Below are 23,819 nucleotides of genomic sequence, written 5' to 3' on the forward strand. Positions count from 1 at the left end.
ACCGTTAATGTACACCACCGTTAATGTGCACCACCGTTAATGTTCACCACTGTTAATGTGCACCACTGTTAATGTGCACCACTGTTAATGTACACCACAGTTAATGTTCACCACTGTTAATGTGCACCACTGTTAATGTACACCACCGTTAATGTGCACCACTATTAATGTGCACCACTATTAATGTGCACCACCGTTAATGTTCACCACTGTTAATGTGCACCACTATTAATGTTCACCACCGTTAATGTGCACCACTGTTAATGTGCACCACTGTTAATATACACCACCGTTAATGTTCACCACCGTTAATGTGCACCACTGTTAATGTGCACCACTGTTAATATACACCACTGTTAATGTGCACCACTGTTAATGTTCACCACCGTTAATGTTCACTACCGTTAATGTGCACCACTGTTAATGTGCACCACTGTTAATGTTCACCACTGTTAATGTGCACCACCGTTAGCCTGGCACTGACTTAACAGTCTTTACTGTCCAAGCTGGGACTGACTAATCTGGCACTGACAGTATAACATGTTATTAACACTACTTATAATGCACTATATTAACAATTCACAAGGTATAATAAACATGGCTATAAAATGTAATTCAGTGTAATTCATGTTTGTTAATATTTAAAACCATGTTTATGATGCCTTATGAATGCATTATGCCGTGTTATGAATGTGTTTATAGATGCTTAAATATGTGACATTCATAGAAAGTGTCACTGAAGCAATGGAGGAAAGGACCAAGTCAGGTTTACAGAAGTTAAAACAAGTCAAATCTGTGACTGAATTGGCAGCCAAGAGGGGAACATGTGTGGTTTGGTTTTTGTTGAAAGGACAAAATGTCTCTTCTTAACCTTCAGGCTGCCGACCTCTGCTCTACCCCATGTGCAGGTCATCAAAGGTCAGAAGACATGTTGTTAGAACCCTCCACAATCTCAGCGCCTGTCTGACCTTCTTTTAAACTGCAGTGTCTCCTTTTCTCTCCATGGAAACTGAAACTGGGAAGATCTTAGCTTCCTGTGAAGGAAGCCTTCATGCTTGCACACATTCATCTTCATATTTTCCAAACTAAGTGGATTTCTGTCTGAGGTCTCTCGGTCTGCTGGACGGTGCTGCCCTTGGCTTTGTTTCAGTCTCCCAGCCAGACTTCCATCATCTCTCAGAAACGCAGTAATGAGTGAACCGCTGGGATCCACACTCACTCCCAGGCCTTCATATTGCTGAGTCGTGTCAGTGATCAGAGTGATTGGATAATCATGCTGGGAGATGGCTGCCACCCCCGACCCGAGACCCCCCACACACACACACACACACACACACCCCACATACCCCCCCACCGGCCTCCACTATACACACATCCTTTGGGCAGCACTGGAGATGAGAAATAGAGCCCATCTTAGGGTGTGTGTGCGTGTGTGTGTGAGTGAGTGCATTTGTGTGTGTGTGTGTGTGTGTGTGTGTGTGTGTGTGTGTGTGTGTGTGCTTATTCTACGCTTTCTCTGTAGAAGAGAAGAACGCTGCTGTACAGATACAGCACTTCTGGGAACTCCCATGGCTCTTTAATTATACGTGAGGAAGAGAAATGTGCATGAATAATGGTTTATGTCTGAGTGTGTGTGTGTGTGTGTGTGTGTGTGTGTGTGTCTGTCTAAGTGTGTATGTGTGTAAGGAGATAAACAGAAGCATCCAGCGCTGCAGAGATGCCTCAGATGGAGAAGTTGTATTAGAGTGCTGGCGTCTCCCTGAGCTTCATGCACGTTTCACAGCAAAACAATGTATTTGATTAAACCGCAGTGGCCTGAGTTTGTAAGATCAACACCTAATCACTGCCTTGAGAAGCCCCCCGACCCAACTGTGATCGGTCCTAGTCACCACCTTGTTTGATGTGAGACACCCTAATCACCAGCTTAAGACCACTCCCTGACTATGATTGGTCCTAATCACCACCTCAAGACCTGGTCCTACTCACTGCCTTGAGACCTCCCCCTGACTGTGATTAGTCCTACTCACTGCCTTGAGACCTCCCCCTGACTGTGGTTGGTCCTACTCACTGCCTTGAGACCTCCCCCTGACTGTGATTGGTCCTAATCACTGCCTTGAGACCTCCCCCTGACTGTGAAAAGTCCTAATCACTGCCTTGAGACCTCCCCCTGACTGTGATTAGTCCTACTCACTGCCTTGAGACCTCCCCCTGACTGTGATTGGTCCTACTCACTGCCTTGAGACCTCCCCCTGACTGTGATTGGTCCTAATCAATGCCTTGAGACCTCCCCCTGACTGTGAAAAGTCCTAATCACTGCCTTGAGACCTCCCCCTGACTGTAATTGGTCCTAATCACTGCCTTGAGACCTCCCCCTGACTGTGACTGGACCACACGTGAGACGTAGAGGTGATGTTTTGTTTTTTTGTTCTTTTATTATTTGAAGTAAACACAGACAGAAATCACAGGTGCCGGACGCCCTGTTGGTCAGGGTTATAGTTATTGTGCTTTATATGGCCACGCCCTTTAGAAAGTGTAACATTGCATAATGTGGCCATTTCCATCAACAACTAGGACACTGCTGATGTCACGCCTCCCTCAGACCTGGCTCAGGACTACATTTCCCAGAACCCCTCGCTGCACCACATGGCCCAAGACTCTCAGAAATCCACTTACTCCATTCCAGATCGCCTGATTTCTAGTCACTTCCACGTTCCTTGTTTCTTGTGTTTGTTAATGTAGTATATAAGCTTTAGCTTAGCTCGACTACTGTCTGCTACTCTGTGTGTGACCTGTTTTCCGTGACTCTTTTGTCCTGTTCCGATTCTCTGGTGTTTGACTCTCTGCTTGTGTTTACCGACTGTGACTTTGTTTTGCCCCTTTTGATATTAAAGCTTTGAACTCAAGCCTCAGCTCCGAGCGTCTGGTTCCGTCTGCCACCGTTACAGCCGAACACTCAGACCAGTTCCAGAAAAGCAGGATTCAGGCCAGACTGTACGGAGCTCAGTTCCAAACAATACGTCAAATCTAGGGGCTCAAATCCGAGTGTCTGCAATGGGCTGTAAACTGAATTCAGTTTAGTGCTTTTCCAGTTCAGCCCCTGCCCACCAAAAGCTCTGTGTATGTCATCCATCATAGTCTTTCTTATTTAAAACCAAAATCGGGGGGACATCATGGCCTGTTTGAGATGCACTGCTGTATAAAAATGTTCCTACAAAGTAAGTTTTACCGACAGTATTCACAGCAAATAAACTCATTAATTAAAATGAAGTAAAACACAGAAACAGTCTGAATGAACAAAAGCGTTCAGTCTGGAAAACACTTCAGATCAACCCTGTTTAGAGTCCGAGTTCTGCAGTGTTGTATTATCAGATGTTTTATTGTGGAGGAGATTCACTCACGGCCGGGAAGCAGTGCAGTGGACGACAGTAACTGAGTAAATGTAATGAGTTTCTGTACTTTAGTATTTTTGGTGTATCTGTACTGAAGTTTCTCCGTTCTGGGCGTCTTTTTCCTTTCACTCCAATACATTTCAGAGTCTAATATCCGACTTTTTCCTCCTACATTTTGAGAAATCTGTCGTTCCTTTTGGTTTCTGTGTGTATAAAAATGTCACATGTCAAAACGAAAGAAGCGCAAAGCCAGAGCACCAATCAGGGCCCAGCGGTCACTTTGTTTAGAGCTGGTTTTGACCTGTTGGTCATACCGACCCAGTGCAGCACGCGGTTCAACGTCAGCGCAGCAGCGTAAAACTTTGGGAGAGTCTGTGTGTGTGTGTGGCTGTAAGAAACAAGACTGGGCCCAACTGTCTTTGGGTAATCCTCAGTTTAATTTTCTGTCTGATGAAACAGACGTTCAGTGTTAATACAGCAGGGTTAGGAATGCTTGAGGATAAGGTTAGAATTAGGATTAGGATTAGGGCCGAGTCGGAGTTTGGTATAAAATTAAAGTGAACTGAGTAAATATTTAGTTTTTTTATAAGTTAAATGCAAGAAAATCCTCTTTATTATAATCTGTTATCCAAGACTATTCATTAAATTAAAATCATAAAATATCTGATCTTATACTGAAAATGTATAATCTGAAGTGTCAATCAGCTGCGAATTGGAAATGCCTCGTCTGAAATTATAGGGTAGATCTGTCGTCACTGGAGATGCCCGTGACGTCTGAGAGCAATTTATTCATCTGATTTATCAAGATAACAACATAAATTCCAGCACCTGTGGAGCTGAACATGAACAGGAAAGCAAGATGGCGGCGCGCACAGACGCAGCGGCTCACAGCTCTCCACTCTCGGTGCTGGGCAAAAATACCATACGGCCGTCAGGGGCTACTGGATCTGAGTTTATGCTGGGGAAGGACTACTTCGTCGGACTTCGTCGGACACAGCTCTCACGACATACCGGAGAGCATAGCCAGAACTCTGGAGCCACCCTGGATAGTCCTGCCCAGCGGTAAACCGAAGAGGAAGCGCAGACAAAGGAAGAAAAAGCGAGGCTGTAGGGCCGGCCCGCCAGCGCGGCTAAAGAGGCTTCCCTTTAAAACGCCACTTCCCAGTATTCCCAGCGTTGCAATCATCACAGAAACCTGGCGACTCCGGTAAGAGCAGAGGAGGCTTATGCGTTTACACACACAACTGGCGTAAAGATGCAAGCACACCAGACAGTCACTGCTCTCCAGACCTGGAATATGTGACTGTTAAAGCCAGGCCCACGTATTTACCACGCGAAATTTGCGTAGCCTTGGTAACGGCGGTATATATACCCCCCGATGCGAATGCCAACCGAGCCTTGAGCAACCTACACGACTTAAAAACAGTATTCCCTAAGTTCGAGCAGTATATCCAGTGTGCCACGAGGGGAAATAACACTCCGGACAAAGTTTACAGCAACATCAGGAATGCCTATAGGGCAACCCCCTTACCACATCTAGGCTTCTCTGACCATATGTCCATGCTGCTGGTTCCTGCATACAGACCCTTCAGGAGGAGAATCCCTCCATCCACAAAGATGGTCAAAACATGGCCTGAAGGAGCACTTGAGAGTACAGACTGGACTGTATTCGAGCATGAGGATCTGGAGATGAATACCAATTCTGTGCTTTCCTACATCAACTTTTGTGTAGGAAACGTCACTGTGGACAAATGTTGCCGGATCTACTCCAACCAGAAACCCTGAATGAATAAAGAAGTCCAGGTCCTTCTGAGGCAACGTGACACAGATTTCAGGTCTGGTGATGAGGCACAGTACAGAGCTGACCAGAAGAGGGGGATTAGGAAAGCCAAATTGGAATACAAAAGGCAGATAGAGGACCACTTCAGCACCAACAATGCAAGGCAAGTGTGGCAGGGGGTCCAACATCTCACCCACCACAAACCCAGCAACACAGCAAAGGCAGACAATGACCCAATTCTGGCGGAGAGGCTGAACCACTTTTTTGCACGTTTCGACAAGGAAAGATCAGAAACAGCAGTAGTTCCACCATTTGACTACAGTGGTTATAGCTTCACGGTGGAGGAACATGAGGTGAGGAGAACATTGAAGGCGGTGAACCCCAGGAAGGCTGCTGGACCAGACGGAGTCACTAGATGGGTCCTCAGAAAATGTGCAGACCAGCTGGCTGGAGTCTTTACCAAGATCTTCAACGCATCCCTATCCCAGTCCTTCATCCCGCCATGTCTGAAATCGTGCTGATCCCAAAACAGGCCAGCATCGGCGGCCTAAACGACTTCAGACCAGTCACCCTGACACCAGTTGTCATGAAGTGTTTTGAGAAACTGGTGAGACACCACATCAGGTCTTGCCTCCCAGTTACCCTCGACCCACTTCAGTTTGCATACAGAGCAAACAGATCAACAGAAGATGCCATAGCAACAGCGCTCCATGCTGAGCCCACTCCTCTACTCTCTGTACACTCTGTCAGCAGCCACTCGGACAACGTCACAATCGAGTTCGCTGATGACTCCACTCTAGTTGGACTGATCTCTGATGGCAATGAAATGGCATACAGGAAGGAGGTTCAAAGGCTAGTGGAGTGGTGCTCAGAGAACAACTTGGTCATCAACACCTCTAAGACCAAAGAACTGATTGTAGACTTCAGAAGGAGGAAGTCCAACTTGCAGCCAATCTACGTTGATGGACAGTGTGTGGAGAGGGTGTCCAGCTTCAAGCTCCTAGGGGTGTATATGGATGCAGATCTCCAATGGGGTTCTAACACCTCAGCGGTAGTGAAGAAGGCCCAGCAGTGTCTCCATTTCCTAAGAACACTTAAGAAGCTGAATCTGGAAAAGAAACTGTTGACTGTCTTCTACCGCTGCTCCGTTGAGAGCGTTTTGACGTACTGTATCTCTGTGTGGTTCTCCAGTTGCACCATAGCACACAAAGGCCATACAAAGGGTCATCAACATGGCACAGAAGGTTATTGGACACTCCCTCCCCTCCCTGGAAGACCTCTACAGAACTCGCTGTCTCAGGAGGGCTTACACAATCATCAAGCACAGTACACACCCAGGACATAGGATGCTTGAACTGCTGCCCTCAGGCAGACGTTACCGACACCTCAAAACAAGGACAAACCATCTGAGGGGCAGTTTTTATAACAGGGCCGTATCCCCGTTAAACAAAAACTATACAGTTCACCGGTGGGCAGATGTTTCTGTCCACCTACAGGGATAAGTGCAATGACCCAAGCTGCTAAAAACAAAATACAATGTGCAATAATTGATGCTGCAAATGTCAATTTCTCCACTGTGTATATAGGAAAGCTTAGTGTGTAAATAGGAGAGCTTAGTTCATTTATGCTTACGCCTGTATAGTCAACCGTAGCTCTAATCTGTTATTTAACTCGTTTATAACTTTTCTATTTTATATTTAAACTTTCTATTTCTATTGCACCAAGGGGGGAGGGGGGGTTGTAAACCAATTTTGTTGCGCAAATGTACAATTACAATGTGTAATGACAATAAAGGTTCATTTCATTTCATTTCATTTCATTTCATTCATTCAAACTCACTCCACCCATCACTGGGACTGAGGCCTCTTAAACTTACTTTCCTCTCAACAGCCACTTGATGAAGAGCATGTGAAGGAGAGAGAGATAAAGGCACACAGAGAGTGAGAGTGAGAGAGAGACAGAGAGAGAGAGATAAAGGCTCAGAGAGAGAGAGACAGAGAGAGAGAGATAAAGTCTCAGAGAGAGAGAGAGAGAGAGAGAGAGAGAGAGAGAGAGAGAGAGAGAGAGAGAGAGAGATAAAGTCTCAGAGAGAGAGAGAGAGAGAGAGAGAGAGAGAGAGAGAGAGAGAGAGAGAGAGAGAGAGAGAGAGAGAGAGAGATAAAGGCTCAGAGAGAGAGAGAGAGAGAGAGAGAGAGAGAGAGAGAGAGAGAGAGAGAGAGAGAGAGAGAGAGAGAGAGAAAAACCCTGAGGAACCAGGCTTGTTTACTGCTCCCGCCCCATCGTTCTCTCTCTCCTTCCACAATATTAACAGAAGTCCTGTTAAATTTGATTGGCCTCTTATTACTGGCCCCTGTAGACTCTGCACTGCCCTCAGCTGGACCGTCCAGGACGACCTTGTCCAGTCCTTTAGGAGCTGTCAGGCTGCAGTGTCCTCTGTCTCCTGTTTTAATTCATTTCAGGCTATTCAGTTAATCACAGATGGTGTCAGCGCTCCTCAAAGCAAATTTACATTGATCTCCATCAGGAGGGCTGAGAGAGAGCAGTCAGCAGCGTTTACCATCCACATCATCAGACCACAGTAGCATTATATATATATATATATATATATATATATATACATATATATACACACACACCATATTTTAAAACAATATGTTGTCAGTAAGTCAATGGAACCAGAATATATATATATATATAAAATACCAGCTCACTGTCCTCCACATATTTATAGACCAGCCCTGATGCCTTTTGCTCCACTGACCTCTCAGATGGTCACTGATGTTCATATAGAGGGGTTTCAGCTCTGCATCTCTGCTATAATGTCCTCTCTGCGCATTCGTTTACAGGTGAGGATTCTTGTTCTTGCTGACAGTCTGGTCATGTCCTGCATTGACCTTCTCACCTGAGGAACATCTGCTCTTATATGTTGCACTAATGCACAAGCATCACACTCACTGATCACACTTCCCAGCCATGTTTACTGATGTGTGTCACACAGACCTGAATGCAGAACTCACCCGACTCACTGGTCCTGCTGGTCTTTGTGACCGAAGCTCCTGCATCTATGATCCAATAATGAACCTTCGTTCGAAGCCACTTGGATCTTTTCCTCGATCATCTTGATCCCAAATTGAGGTCAGCTGGAACCTCTCAGCATTCTTGATAAGATGTTTTTCTGCACTCGTCATGTTTCTCCACTCATTGATTCACACTCTTCCTTTAATTTCTCAACTGTGTAGAGAAAGATGGACAGACAGATACATAGATACGCTCTTAGGAATGAAGGTTCTGTGCAGTTCATCAAGGTCCAAACAGTGTAAATGTTCCCTCGAAGGTTCTACAGTGGTTTTAAGGTCTGATTGTGGAGCTTAAATCAGGTTCTTCAGGTGTAAAGTTCCGTTACTTGTTCCTTTTCATAACCAAATGTTTTAAAACAGAACAGTAGAATAAAAGCCTGGAGGCGAGGCGGAGTCAGTCCAGCTTAGAACAGATCATTGCAGTGGATTATGGTTCAGTTATGTTCCCTGGCTTTTGACAGTTACAGTATGAATAATGTAACTGTACAAACCACTTATACTTTTATTAGCAGGAGCTCAAACACTTACAGACTTTATCCCGTGGGTTCAATCAGGATGGACATTCAAATAGAAAACACTGCAGCGTTCCTAACGCTTACACAAACATTACCAACATTCAGAGTCGGAATGATGGCACGACGCTCCAGAACAGCCACCCACATCCAGATAACCGCCCGGCCCAATTACATAACTGAGCTAACCCAGCATTTTAATCAGAGCAGAGCTGCTCTACACTGAAAAGAACCGGAGAGAGGAGACCAGCAGTTTAACCTCACTCTCACAATAAACCTCCTATCGGTGCTCAATAAAGCTGGACTGGTCACTTCCTAGACCGGAGATGACTGTTAAAATGAATACTACACACCTGAGGGGTTCACCTGTGGGGTTCACCTGAGGGGTTCACCTGAGGGGTTCACCTGAGGGGTTCACCTGTGGGGTTCACCTTTAATGCGCGCTCATGTTTTCCATTTAAAGATGGAAATGAACCGTCTGACCATCTCTACGCTGGACGTGCCCTTCGTCCGCTGTGGGAAGCTGAACATCTCACTGCTGTCGTGTAACTTCGCTGAACCATCCTCACAGTGGACAGAATGAATCTGCATAGAACCGGTCTATCTAGAACGTCTCCCTCAGTCTGGCTCCTTTTCTCCCACTGAAAGGGTTAAAGCATCTGTGGTTCTTTTAGTGCGGAATAAAGACGGAACCTCGGCTGTGTCCGTGAGCCTGTAGCTCCGTGGCTAGGCTAGCAGCCAGGATCGGGTGACACCACAGGGATTTAAGAAGGCTGCTTGGTGTATTAGAGTGATGCATGCTGGGTAATGAGAAAACAGTGATGGATGAAAACATAGAAGCGATTTATAACCGCGAGATCTGTTAAACCGATGAGGCCACTGGGTTTAATGAAGAGCTACAGAACACACATAGCACCAACGTTACACATTAGACTAGTTTAGACCTAATTTGGTTTCAGTTCCATTAAACTGAGACTGGTGGGAATCTCTCCTGCAGAACTCAGGTTCTTTTCCTTCCAGGTTTAGAGTCCCATCCAGGTGGTGGACACGGTCCAACTTTCCACTCCAAATGTTCTCTGCACTCAGGATCTGTCCAGATATTCAGGGGTTTCTCCTTCGCCCTGCTGATGAAGACCCTCTGAAAGACGCAGAACCCTCGTTCACAAACCCCACCCTCACTAAACCTGTCTGGAATGAACACCGGGCTCATCGGCCTCCCCTGCCACTGTCCCGGCGCTCTGCGGGTTCCCTGCAGGGATCCATCTCGGGTTTCAGTGAGGGAGAATTTGTCAGGAGCTCTGAATAATTGAGCACGATGACAGTCGATGCCTGATGGATGTAACCCACACAAATGGAAGCGTATGAATTATTAAGATCTCCGCTGATGACCCCAGTTCATACGGCATGAAGCAGCCGGCGCAGATTCTACAAAGGGATTAGTGTTAAAGCTCGTGCTGAACAGCCGCGCAGGCACTCTGCATAATACTCATCATCAAAGGTGAGAAACCTGCAGATCTGACATTGACCGTCCTACAGACGTCCATCTCACAGCACCTCAGCTTACTTTACCTTTATTTCTCACAGCTCAGTAAAACAGTCAGAGATTACATGGAGCGCAGATTGTAAACGTTTGTGTTATGAGTGGAACACTTATAAATGGTTTCACAATTTCTGTTATTTATGATTAAACAACAGTTCCGGCCACGCGAGCTGATTGGTTGAGAAGCACTCTAATTGTGCTGTTATTTCACCATGTCAACATTGCCAGAGCCGGTTTATGAGGAGCCTGGCCACTTCCTATTTCCCACATTATATCAGAAATAGGACTGCTGAACAGCAGAGGGCACCCGCGAGCGAGTCCTCAGTGAATGGGAGTGAATGGAACCGAATGGCTAAATACCAACAGTTAAAATAGTTTCTAATCAAGAACTTTCCTTTAATTTCAGACAACAGGAGGTGGAGTTTCACTAAAACAGCAGAGAAAACTCACCGGTGTTTCCTTTATTCCACAGTAAACGGGTTTCAGACGTCTGGAGGCGGGGCTTTACTGCTAAAGCATGATGATTGACGGGCAAGCGAAGCAGCTCTTTGGCTGTTCGCGTTCTCTGACGTCATGAGGTGGCAGTTTAAACTCCTGTAACTCGAGTTTAAAAGCTTTTAAATATAACAGCGGTGTTAAAATGTTTTACGCTGTTCAGGAAATGAAGGAATTCCTTTACATTAAAAAGTTTCAGTGTTTATAAACTATGAGTTTACTCAAACGCTCCATATCAGCCCCTTCATTGAGGACTCGCTCGGGAGTGCCCCCAAGTGTCTGAGAAACCCAGAAGACATCGCAGAGCAGGAATTCTCATCTCTACAAATTGTCTGGTATCACTCCACTGTGGTCTGCAAATACACATCCAAACAACTTATCAGAGCAGGGAGACACGCCTTCCGGGCTTTAGGAATAACCCGGCCTGTAATAATGCAGAATGACTCACCGGTGATGGTCGCTGCTCAATAAGAAAAGATGAATGATGGTCTTTCCTCTGGGCTAACGTGTCAAAAACTACGGAATGATGGTGAAATCCTCTGCCCGCTGTGTCCCAAATGTTTAATCTCTGATTTCTGCTCTAATGGCTGGAACCAAATATAACTTTTGGCATTTTCAACTCAAAAATTAGTTGCAAATATGAGCGGCTACCGCAACTGCTGAGGAACAGTGGCTAGCTGCGTAGCAAATGTCTTGACCGCACTGTTTTTAATGGCTCACTTGGTCAGACTAACACTGAACGGGCCCAGGTTCACCAAATGCAGACTGCAAGGAGAAACAGGTTGCCTACTGGTTTAGGGTTAGGATTACAACAGGTACAGGAAGATATTTGGAATATATCGGAAAGTCCTACCATTGTCATATGGAATAAACATGCAACAGTGTTAGTTATGAAGAATATACACACACATGTAAATTGCTGCTGTCAGAACAAAATCTCATATCTCCAAAATGGTAACTTTACAGAAGGAGGAAAAAACTGCCTTCATAATGCGTTCATACGGCATTATAAACATTGTTATAAATATTTATAAAATGAATTACACTGAATTACACTTTACAGCCATGTTTATTATGCATTAGAATTACATTATTATACTACAATCCAGACCAGGCAAACCCAAACGTATAGTGAGGGTTTGCTGGGAACGTCTGACAGAAGAACCTGTCAGATTGATCTTCAACTCAGACCTCCATCAGAACTTTGACCAGATATCGGGGAGGTGGGGGACGTTGACTCAGAATGGGCCATGTTCCGTTCCTCCATTGTTGAAGCGGCTGACTGTAGCTGTGGTCGTAAGGTAGTTGGTGCCTGTCGGGGCGGTAATCCTCGAACCCGGTGGGGGACACCCCAGGTGAGAGATGCCGTCAAGCTGAAGAAGGAGTCCTACCGGGCATGGTTGGTCTGTGGGACACCAGGGGCAGCTGGCAGGAATCGACGGGCCAAGCGATCTGCGGCTTCAGTCGTCGCCAAGGCAAAAACCCGTGTGTGGGAGGAGTTTGGTGAGACCTTGGAAAGTGACTAAGTCGGCTCTGAAAAGATTCTGGCAAACCGTCAGGTGACTCAGAAGGGGAAAGCAGTGTGCCACTAGCACTGTATATAGTGGAGATGGTGTGCTGCTGACTTCGACTGAAGACGTCATTGGGCGGTGGAAGGAATACTTTGAGGACCTTCTCAATCCCACCGACACGTTCTCCGGTGAGGAGGCAGAGTCTGGGGACATGGGAATAGGCTTGTCCATTACTGAGGCCGAAGTCGCCAAGGTAGTTAAGAAGCTCCTTGGTGGCAAGGCTCCAGGGGTGGATGAGATCTGCCCTGTTCCTCAAGGCTCTGGATGTTGTGGGGCTGTATTGGCTGACATGCCGTTTCAACATTGCGTGGACATTGGGGGCAGTGCCACTGGATTGGCAGACTGGGGTGGTGGTGCCTCTTTTTAAAAAAGGGGACCGGAGGGTGTGTTCCAACTACAGGGGAATCACACTCCTCAGCCTCCCTGGTAAGGTCTATGCAGGGGTACTGGAGAAGAGAGTCCGGCTTATAGTCGAACTTCGGATCCAGGAGGAGCAGTGCGGGTTCCGTCCTGGTCATGGAACACTGGACCAACTCTTCACCCTCTCCAGAATTCTGGAGAGTTCATGGGAGTTTGCCCAACCAGTCCACATGTGCTTTGTGGATCTGGAGAAGGCATTCGACTGTGTTCCCGGGGTATTCTGTGGGAGGTGCTTCGGGAGTACGGGGTACATGGCTCTTTGCTACGAGCCATTCAGGTCCTGTACAAACAAAGCTGGAGTTTGTAAGTCAGACTCGTTCCAAGTGAGAGTTGGACTCCGTCAGAGCTGCCCTTTGTCACCGATTCTATTCATAATTTTTATAGAGAGAATTTCTAGGCGCAGTCAGGGGATGGAGGGTGTCCGGTTTGGTTGTGACCTCAGGGTCACAGCGCTGCTGTTTGCAGATGATGTGGTCCTACTGGGGACATCAGGCCGCGAACTTCAGCTTTCGCTGGATTTGGTACCTCCAAATCCGAGACCATGGTTCTCAGGCAGAGAAGGGTGGAGAGCCCTCTCTGGGTCAGGGATAGGCTCTTGCCTCAAGTGGAGGAGTTTAAGTATCTCGTGGTCTTGTTCACGAGTGATGGTACAAGGGAGCGGGAGATTGACAGGCGGATTGGTGCTGGGTCAGCAGTGATGCGGGCTCTTTACCGGTCTGTTGTGGTAATGAAAGAGCTGAGCCATAAGGCAAGGCTTTTGATTTACCGGTCGATCTACGTTCCCACCCTCACCTATGGTCATGAACTTTGGGTAATGACCGAAAGAATAAGATCGCGAATACAAGCGGCCGAAATGAGTTTCCTCCGCAGGGTTAGAGATAGGGTGAGAAGTTCGTTCATCTGGGAGGGCTCCTCTCAATGCGGAGGAGTAGCGGCTCTACTCTGAGCTCCTCCTGGATGGCTAAGCTCCTCACTCTATCACATAGCATGTAGCCCGCCACCCGACAAGGAAAGCTCATTTCCTCCGCTTGTATTAGCGATCTTGTTCTTTTGGTCATTACCCACAGCTCATGACCACAGGTGAGGGTTGGGATGTAGATCGACCGGTAAACAGAGAGCTTCGCCTTTTGGCTCAACTCCCTCTTCACCATTACAGTCTGGTACAGTGACTGCATTACTGTTGCTGCCTGTCCCAGTCTATGGCCGATCTCACGATCCCTCTTCCCGTCACTCGTGAACACGACCCCAATATACTTAAACTCCTCCACCTGGGGCAGGTCCTTTCCCCTTACCTGGAGTGGGCATGCCATCCTTTTCCGGGCTAAGACCATGGACTCAGACTTGGAGGTGCTGATCCGCATACCAACCGCTCAGCTGCAAACCACTCCAGCAAGCTGGAGGCATCCATGTGATTCCACCAAAAGAACAACATCATCTGCAAATAGCAGAGATGCCACCCTCTGGCCTCCACACATAACGCCCTCCTGACCTCAGCTACGCCCTGACACTCTGTCCATGAATATCACGAACAAGAGTGGAGACAGAGCACAACCCTGACAGAGTCCAACGCTAACACTGAAAGAGTCTGACTTAATGCCGAGTATACGGACACAGCTCTCACTCCAGGAGTACAGAGATTGGATAGCCCGGAGTAGTAGCCCCGGCACCCCATACTCCTGGAGGACCTCCCACAAGATATCTCGAGGAACACGGTCATAAGCCTTCTCCAAGTCCACAAAACACATGTAGACTGGGTTGGCAAACTCCCATGCCCCCTCAACAATCTGTGAGAGGGTGAAAAGCTGGTCCGTTGTTCCACGGCCAGGACGGAATCCACATTGCTCCTCCTCAATCTGAGGTTCAACTATCGGTGAGAGTCTCCTTTCCAGCACCTTTGCATAGACTTTCCCAGGGAGGCTGAGCAGTGTGATACCCTGATAATTGGCACACACCCTCCGGTCCCCCTTTTTAAAAATAGGGACCACCACCCCAGTCTGCCAGTCCAAGGATACTGTTCCCGAGGTCCATGCAATATTGCAGAGGCGTGTTAGCCATGACAGCCCCACAATATCCAGAGCCTTAAGCATTTCTGGACGAATCTCATGCACCCCCGGTGCCTTGCCACTGAGGAGCTTACCAACTACCTCAGTGACCTCCACCAGGGAAATGGAACTTGACACCCCAGAAGCCTCTGGCCCTGACTCCCGTGAGGGAGGCATGTCTCCTAGATTAAGAAGTTCCTCAAAGTGCTCCTTCCACCGACCGACAATATCCTCATTCGAAGTCACAGTTTCTCCACCCTTGCCAAATACAGCTTGGGCGCAGCCACCCCGACCCCTCCTGAGTCGTCGCACAATTGTCCAGAACCTCTTTGAGGCCGAAAGAAAGTCTTTTTCCAAGGCCTCACCAAACTCCTCCCATGGCCTGGATTTTGCTTCTACCACTGTTGCAGCTGCCACCTTTTTTGCCTGTTGGTACCTATCTGCTGAATCGGGAGTCCTTCGGGCCAACCAGTCCCTAAAGGCCTCTTTCTTCAGCTTGACAGCCTCCCTCACCACCGGTGTCCACCAGGAGGTTCTTGGGGTACCACCCCAACAGGCACCCACAAGCTTTTGGCCACAGCTATGCCTGGCAGCTTCCACAATGGAGGTTTTGAACAGGGTCCATTCAGACTCCATGTCCCCTACCTCCTCCGGGACATGAGAAAAGCTCTCCCGGAGGTGGGAGTTGAAATCATTCTGAAAAGGGCGTCTGAAAGTCGTTCCCAGCACACCCTCACTATTTGCTTGGGCCTACCGGATGTGACCATCAGTCTTCCCTGCCATCTGAACCAACTCACCACCAGATGGTGATCAGTTGACAGCTCAGCACCTCTCTTCACCCTAGTGTCCAGAACATACAGTCCCAAGTCAGATGAAACGACAACAAAGTTGATCATTGACCTTTGACCCAAGGAGCTCTGGTACCATGTACACTTATGAACATCCTTGTGTTCAAACTTGGTGTTCGTTATGGAGAATCCATGCCTGGCACAGAAGTCCAAAAACAATTCACCATTCGTGTTTAGATCCGGCAGGCTGTTCTTCCCAATCACGCCTCACCAGCTCTCCCAGTCATTGCCAACGTGAGCATTGAAGTCTCCCAGTAGGACTATGGAGTCTGTAGGCGGGACCCTTTCCAGAACACCGCCCACTCACTCAAAGAAGGCCGAATACTCTGACCTATTGTTTGGTGCATAAGCACAGACAACAGTCAAAGTTTTCCTCTCTGCGATTTTAATTCACATTGAGGCGACCTTCTCGTCCACCGGGACAAACTCCAACTGCTTGGTCACCAGCCGGGGACTTGTGAGTATCCCCACACCCGCCCGGCGCCTCTCACTCTGTGCAACCCCTATCCAGGAGTTTGGTTCCAGAGCCACTGGAGACACTGTGGGTGGAGGTGAGCATAACTATATCTAGCTGGTACCTCTCAACCTCCTGCACAAGTTCCGACTCCTACCCCCCCAATGAGGTTACATTCCATGTACCAAGAGCCAGTTTCTGCTGCAGGGGCCTAGGCCACCTAGGGCCTCCCCACAGTCTCCTACTGCCAATATGGCACTGCTCCGCTCCCCCATGCTGGACCTTGTGGGTGGTGGGCCCACATGGCCTCCACACATTGCCTCTTTGGGCTGAGCCCAGCCGGATTACGTGGGCTGCCACCACCAGGCGCTCGCCGTGGAACACTACCCCCAGGCCTGGCTCCAGGGGTAGGTCCCGGTGACCCTTGCCCAGGCAGGGTACATGATTTTTTTTGCACGATATGCATGGATAAACTTTGGATAAACTTTGGATTGTGTTAATCTGGGTCTTCACTCCAGAACTGTTCGCCCTGGGAGACCCTACCAGGAGCATACTGCTTCCGACGACTTAGCTCTGAAGATCCCTAGACCACACAAGCCCTTCCGCCACGACAAGGCCCCGATCCAGGAAGGGTCTTACAGCAGTCGCCAAACACAAACCTGAAGACAACAGAGATTCAGCACTAATCGAACCCGAGATGAGCTGTAACCCCTTCAGTCAGAGAAGAGGAGCTGAGGGAAGGTCAGGAGCCAGAATGGTCCCTACAGAACAGAAATCAGAGGAAAATGTAGCTTGTTGTGTAATGGAGCGATTAGTTCTGCAGTATAGAGATTACGAATGCGTGAGTAGTGTATGGAGCAGAGCGCCGAGAGCAGAACTGTGAAGGTTAATGTTCTTTTCTGTGTCCTGCAGCTTCACATTCACTTATTAATGCAATCTCACCCAAAGACTTCGTATAAATAAGTAAACAGTACGCACCAAAGCCTCACTGGGACCATGACCCCCGACCCCGAGTCTGAGCGATGAAAAGCGGTGGACCAAGAGGAGTCCAGGAGATAAACGGCTTTTAGAGCATCGAGCGCTCCTGTGATGGCATGAAAGGATCTCAGTGTGATCTTCACTTTTCAGATCCTGTTTCTCAGAGTTACATCAGCCAAACTGACCTGAACTCCAGCTCTCGCTCAGTCTGGACATACAGACCTGCAGCCAGCGAGAAGAGAAACCAAACTGCTGAGACTCCGAGGCTCCAACAGAGAGACATCTCAGCAAGTCTTTTCATTCACAGATCAGTAATGAAGTCTCAGGTTTAGCTGGGAATTCAGCAGCGATTTTAATTTCTCTCATTTGAGAATTTTATAGGATTTCTCATTCAGCATTAAAGCCATCTGTGAGACTAGAAGCCAGCAGCGCCGCGGCCACCGGACACACTCCCGAGACGGCAGGTTTCCAGAGCTTTCAGACTCTGAAGATGGATGTTTTTATTTGAAATGCTTAATCCTGCATGAAAAGGACTCACAACGTTACTACAAACAGTTTTCAGCTCATTCTTAGGACAAACGCCAGCAGCATATTAATAAATCCTTCTGTAACGTCTGTCTTGATCTGAGCTAAGACTTCATAAGTTCAATTCAGATGTAAACAGAGCGCTTCTGAGTGGTTTGGTATGAAATGTTCTGTTCTACTGACTCAGAACCGTTCACAGTGGTGGTGATGGGAACCAGACGTCCCCCTCTAAAAGCCCCTCACAGAAAGTTCCTACATGAACTGGTTCTGAATTCACTGCCTGATGATTGAGACGCTGTTTTATGAGAGTTTAGAGAACTTCAACTCCATTCATGGTGGAGGGAGACATGCAGGGCGCTGTGCGGCAAAATAGTCCCCAAAGAAAACTCATTAAAGGATTAAGTGATACTTTTTTGATCCCACAACCAGGGAAATTCCACCTCCGCATTTAACCCATCCGTGCAGTGAAACACCACATACACACTACTGAACACACACACTAGGTGGCAGTGAGCACACTTGCCCGGAGCGGTGGGCAGCCCAATCCACGGCGCCCGGGGAGCAGTTGGGGGTTAGGTGTCTTGCTCAAGGACACCTCAGTCATGGACTGTCGGCCCTGGGGATCGAACCGGCAACCTTCTGGTCACAGGGCCAGTTCCCTAACCTCCAGCCCACAACTGGATTATTCCAGGTTTTCCACTATTTTCCATCATCAGCATTCCATATAAGCTTAGAAGACTCGTGTAGGTTCTCTGGTGGTTCTGGATGGTAAATAAAACGTCTATATCTGTGTTGTAGTCATGGCGATGCCTGGTTCCCATCACCACCACTGTAAAGATGTCTGAGACATCTTTACAGTGAGAGAGAGAGAGAGAGAGAGAGAGAGAGACATATGTGAGAGAGAGAGAGAGAGAGAGAGAGAGATATGTGTGAGAGAGAGAGAGACATATGTGAGAGAGAGAGAGAGAGAGAGAGAGAGAGAGAGAGAGAGAGAGAGAGAGAGAGAGAGAGAGACATATGTGAGAGAGAGAGAGAGAGAGAGAGAGAGAGAGAGAGACAGAGAGAGAGAGAGAGAGAGAGAGAGAGACATAGAGAGAGAGAGAGAGAGAGAGAGACATAGAGAGAGAGAGAGAGAGAGAGAGAGAGAGAGAGAGAGAGAGACATAGAGAGAGAGAGAGAGAGAGAGAGAGAGAGAGAGAGAGAGAGAGAGAGAGAGATATGTGAGAGAGAGAGAGAGAGAGAGAGAGAGAGAGAGAGAGAGAGAGAGAGAGAGAGAGAGAGAGAGAGACATATGTGAGAGAGAGAGAGAGAGAGAGAGAGAGAGAGAGAGAGAGAGAGAGAGAGAGAGAGAGAGACATATGTGAGAGAGAGAGAGAGAGAGAGAGAGAGAGAGAGACATATGTGAGAGAGAGAGAGAGAGAGACATATGTGAGAGAGAGAGAGACATATGTGAGAGAGAGAGAGAGAGAGACATATGTGAGAGAGAGAGAGAGAGAGAGAGAGAGAGAGAGAGAGACATATGTGAGAGAGAGAGAGAGAGAGAGAGAGAGAGAGAGAGAGAGAGAGAGAGAGACATATGTGAGAGAGAGAGAGAGAGAGAGAGAGAGAGAGAGAGAGAGACATATGTGAGAGAGAGACATATGTGAGAGAGAGAGACATATGTGAGAGAGAGAGAGAGAGAGAGAGAGAGAGAGAGAGAGAGAGAGAGAGAGAGAGAGAGAGAGAGAGAGAGAGAGAGAGAGAGAGAGAGAGAGAGAGAGAGAGAGAGAGAGATGGTATCAGAGTGCAGTATTTGCTGAAGCTGGGAATCTAATTAGAATCTCTTTGACAGAATCTTCTTCTGTATTTATGGTGAATGTGTTTGTGTTTCATTTGGAAACGGATGAGAATCAAAGGCTGATTGTATTAACTGATTTTAATCTGGACTTCAAACGCGGCTCATCTGAACCCGATCAGATATCAGCACACACACCGAGACGACTCCTCAGAGGAGGAATCCTCCCCTTTTATTTCACTCTTCATTTATTTATTTTGATATGAAGTGAACTCATTCCAGATTTTCACTGAATTTCTTTATTATCATTAAAACTTTGAGAGATTAGAGGGCAGCAGCGTCATGCCGCTGGACACGCTCGCTTGATGGAGGGTTTGCTGAGCTTTGCCACTTTCACGATGAAGAAAGTCATTTAAGTTTTTTTGTATTGGACATTTTACAAAAGAAAAACAAAAAAACATTTAAATATGCAAATGAGACACTGCCTACTCAAATATGCATAGAATCTAGCCACTAGATATTGGAATTTAATTGATATTTCAGTGTGGAGATTTTACAGAGCAGGTCACTAAAATCTCACTGCTTCATTGTTTAAGTGAGCTGCATTTCAATAAATCCTTCGGTGTATCTTTCATGATCTAAGACTTCACTAAAGTCATTAACTTTGGGAAAATACCTTTAGACTCGACTTGAGGTTTTAATGATCACAGTTTACCCAATTATCTGAAAAATGAATGCCAGGACAAAATTGGCCATTTCTGTGTTCAGCGTTTTGCCAACAGAGCAAATACTGTACTGACACCATAACTGCCCAAAACAAGAAAAAAAGAAAAAAAAGAACAAATGAATAATTACATCAAAGATGAAACTGAAAAACTAGAAATCAGAGAAGCAGCGAGACTGAAGAGACAGATAAACAGTACAAACAAAATCAGCATCACAGAACAAGAATAAAAACACTGAAACAACATCAGCATAATTATATTATTATTATTATTATTATTATTATTATTATTAATAATAATAATCCTAAAGTATGGCCACTTAATCAGAAACCCATCTTGAAGCTCCTCCATGCTATGGTTCAGTTAGAGTCTGTAGATCATCTGCTGATCATCAGTTTGATTCATCATCAACGCTCAGTTTCAGAACACAGAGCTGGGTATTTTTGAGTGGACAGTCCTTTCTGAACCCAGCAATGACACTGAGGAGCTTAAAACTCCAGCAGCACCACCGCCTGATACACCAATATATACTGATGCACCCTCTACATCACATGCACAGGTTACATGTGATGTAAACTGCGATGTATTGTGCATGTGGTGCAGACTGTATGTGATGTAGACTGATGTAGTTTGTGTGTGATGTAGACTGTGGTGCAGACTGTGGTGCAGACTGCATGTAATGTAGACTGATGTAGTTTGTCTGTGATGTAGACTGTTTATTATGCAGACTGTGCGTGATGCAGACTGTACTGTGCGTCTGTATTGAACTTTAGAGGAGATTTAGAGCACCATAGTCAGACTGAGTGTTTCTCAGGAGCAGATCTAAATGGAACGGATTCATTTCCTTTGTTACTTTATTTTGGCTGGTTCTGGATGCAGCACAGCCTCCTGCGTCAGTTCCAGCTCTGCCTGTTAATTCTTTATTAAAGCCGTATAGCCCGAGGCAGGTGAGTGACTGAATGGACTTCTCTCCGCTTTAATTGGCCATAAACGCATTACGCTAAAGACATGGAACCGGAGTTCACTGCTTAGTGGAGAACCGGCGCCGGACCTGCGCCAAACAGATAGAGCTTAAGGACATTTAGTGCTGATGAGGAGGTTGAGGATGAAGATTTTGAGAATGAAGGTTTTTTGCTGATAAAGACCAAATCAGTCACACAGGAGGACCAGCTGAACACACACACACAGTAGAACACACCCAGTACTACACACACACACACGCACAGTAGTACACACACACACACACACGCACACACAGTAGTACTGCACTCTGTATTGTAGTTTATTGTATTGTACCTTATTGTAATTGTATTGCATTGAATGGCTCAGAGTTCTGCGCTCAACTCTGGTTCTTTTTCTCTTGGTGTCTGCATTGACTGTTTCTAGCAGTATCTGAGCTCAGGACCGTCTTTCTCTCTAAGCTATTGTTAACTAGCAAAGATACTTTTTCTAGATTGACAAAGCACTTCTTGTAAGTCGCTCTGGATAAGAGCGTCTGCTAAATGCTGTAAATGTAGTACACACACATACACACACAGTAGTACACACACACACACACACACACACACACACACACACACAGTAGTACACACACACACACACACACACACACACACACACACACACACACACACACACACACACACACACACACACACACACACACACACACAAGTACACACACACAGTAGTACACACACAGTAGTACACACACAGTAGTACACAAATACACACACTCAAAGTTTATATATCAGAGCTCAGCGGATAAATTAATCAATTTCTCAGTGTACAGTAAATACATGAATAGATATTATTTGTTATTAATCTGTGTGTGTGCACGTGCGTGCGTGTGTGTGCGCGTGTGTGTGTGTTTTCCTACCCTGAGCTTAACATTGTTTACGCAGCAAAAAAAAAGACATCTTGACTCGTAAAATTATTTTCAATAAACAAAATAATCTGCCAAAACAGACTGACGGCAGATACTTTGACTTACTAAAATCTCTTGAGTAAAATATGATCGTATAATAAGATTAAAACAATCTCTAAATGAGGAATATTAGAAATATCGAGTGAATTTAAGATCATTTACTTACCAAGATGTCGTTTTGTGCAGGGAGAGGCAGATCTACCAAAAACAGGCGTTTACCGTGTTTAACAGGACAGAAACGTCCAAATAACTGTCAGAAAAGGCCAGGATCAAATCCAAAACCAGGAAAACTCTGTCATTAGAGTCAAGGGAAAAGGCAAGAGGCGGAGTCGTAACAAACAGGCAAAAGGGCAAAACAAACCGGAATGCCCAATGAAACACAGCAGCTCTTGTGACCGGAAGCTTGGGCTTATAAAGTGAACTAAGCAGATCACATGATACGCAGAACAGGTGAACATAATCAGTCAGACGAGGCTGATCTCAGGTTGTGTGTAGAGTCACATGATCATCCAAGGGCTTGTGGGGAGTGGAGTCTTTCCTGGAGGGATGCCTGACAGTTTTACTCGGTGTGTTCAGTATCAGATTCTTCAACCAGCTTTACAGTGAATCTGTCAGCAAACATTTCAGTTCAAAATCCAACCCTGAATATTAATGGAGGAGCCTGTTAGCTCTCTGCTGATCTGATCAATCCGGTTCTAGTTAAGTAAACAGGTTTAAACAGAACTGGGTCCCTAAGTAGGATGAGTTTAGTTCTCCTTCAGGCTCTGTTCTTCATAAATGCTGATGCCTGGTCTGATCTACCAGCACTGTCAGAGCTCCATCAGAACAGTGTGTTAATACAGAGCTCAGGTGTTCAGATTAAGGTAAGTGACCCACAGCGGGGAAATCTCACCTCCTCATTTAACCCATCCATGCAGTGAAACACCACATACACACTACTGAACACACACACTAGGAGGCAGTGAGCACACTTGCCCGGAGCGGTGGGCAGCCCTATCTGCAGCACCCAGGGAGCAATTGGGGGTCAGGTGTTTTGCTCAAGGGCACTTCAGTCATGGACTGTCAGCTCAGGGGATCCAACCAGTGACCTTCCGGTCACAGGGCTGGCTCCCTGACCTCCAGCCCATGACTGCCCCCAAATATAGATGGTTCCTATCAGAGGATGGTTCTGGGCCCAGCATGTTTCCACTATGCCACTCTGCTACCACTACACCCCAGATGGGACTCAAACCCACAATCCTTGGCTTAGGAGGACTATCTTCTCCAGTACCCCTGCATAGACCTTATCAGGGAGGCTGAGGAGTGTGATTCCCCTGTAGTTGGAACACACCCTCCGGTCCCCTTTTTTAAAAAGAGGCACCACCACCCCAGTCTGCCAATCCAGTGGCACCACCCCCGATGTCCACGCAATGTTGAAAAGGCGTGTCAGCCAAGACACCCCCACAACATCCAGAGCCTTGAGGAACTCAGGGCGGATCTCATCCACCCCTGGAGCCTTGCCACCAAGGAGCTTTCTAACTACCTTAGCGACTTCGGCCTCAGTAATGGACAAGCCTATTCCCATGTCCCCAGACTCAGCCTCCTCACTGGAGAACGTGTTGGTGGGATTGAGAAGGTCCTCAAAGTATTCCTTCCACCGCCCAATGACGTCTTCAGTCGAAGTCAGCAGCACACCATCTCCACTATATACAGTGCTAGTGGCACACTGCTTTCCCCTTCTGAGTCGCCTGACGGTTTGCCAGAATCTTTTTGGAGCCGACTT

General features: G+C 46.8%; 1 long non-coding RNA gene across 1 annotated transcript; it reads right to left on the reverse strand.

The window, feature by feature from the left end:
- Window positions 1-7,941: 7,941 nt before the first annotated feature.
- On the reverse strand, window positions 7,942-22,412 carry LOC108412828. Its single transcript, XR_001856697.1, has 3 exons — window positions 22,224-22,412; window positions 8,187-8,400; window positions 7,942-8,071 (listed from the first exon to the last, which is right to left on the reverse strand). It is a non-coding gene; the product is annotated as an uncharacterized LOC108412828 (long non-coding RNA).
- Between the last annotated feature and the right edge of the window lie 1,407 nt (window positions 22,413-23,819).

The sequence above is a fragment of the Pygocentrus nattereri genome, chromosome 25 (genome assembly GCF_015220715.1).
Source record: "Pygocentrus nattereri isolate fPygNat1 chromosome 25, fPygNat1.pri, whole genome shotgun sequence".
NCBI classification, from domain to species: Eukaryota; Metazoa; Chordata; class Actinopteri; order Characiformes; family Serrasalmidae; genus Pygocentrus; species Pygocentrus nattereri.